This window comes from Nelusetta ayraudi, unplaced genomic scaffold (genome assembly GCF_046127955.1).
Source record: "Nelusetta ayraudi isolate G7.1 ecotype Tasmania unplaced genomic scaffold, CSIRO-AGI_Nayr_v1 ptg000189l, whole genome shotgun sequence".
NCBI lineage: Eukaryota > Metazoa > Chordata > Actinopteri > Tetraodontiformes > Monacanthidae > Nelusetta > Nelusetta ayraudi.
This window is the reverse complement of record NW_027466238.1, coordinates 30,001-30,769: the sequence shown is the minus strand read 5'-3', so window position 1 is coordinate 30,769 and position 769 is coordinate 30,001.

Here is a 769-nt window from a genome sequence, read left to right as displayed (position 1 = left end):
CCCAGGGGTCCCACCTATGCCCACAGGGCCCTCTCTGCCCACCCCGCACAGTCCTACTGGGCTTGTCGGGCAATGAATGTGAGTTTGGGGGTGGTGGTGGTGGAGGTGGGGGGGGCCCGGGGTGTGAGTGACTGGTTCCCCAGGGGTCCCACCTGTGCCCACCCCGCACAGTCCTACTGGGCTTGTCGGGCAATGAATGTGAGTTGGGGGTGGGGGGGGGGTGGTGGAGGTGGGGGGGGCCGGGGTGTGAGTGACTGGTTCCCCAGGGGTCCCACCTATGCCCACAGGGCCCTCTCTGCCCACCCCGCACAGTCCTACTGGGCTTGTCGGGCAATGAATGTGAGTTTGGGGGGGGGGGGGGGGGGGGGGGGGTGAGTGACTGGTTCCCCAGGGGTCCCACCTATGCCCACAGGGCCCTCTCTGCCCACCCCGCACAGTCCTACTGGGCTTGTCGGGCAATGAATCTGAGTTAGGGTGGGGTGGGGGTGTGTGGAGGTGGGGGGTGGCGGGGTGTGAGTGACTGGTTCCCCAGGGGTCCCACCTGTGCCCACCCCGCACAGTCCTACTGGGCTTGTCGGGCAATGAATGTGAGTTTGGGGGGGTGGGGGGGGGGGGGGGGGTGGTGGTGGTGGTGGTGGAGGTGGGGGGGGCCCGGGGTGTGAGTGACTGGTTCCCCAGGGGTCCCACCTATGCCCACCCCGCACAGTCCTACTGGGCTTGTCGGGCAATGAATGTGAGTTTGGGGGGGGGGGGGGTGGAGGTGGGGGGG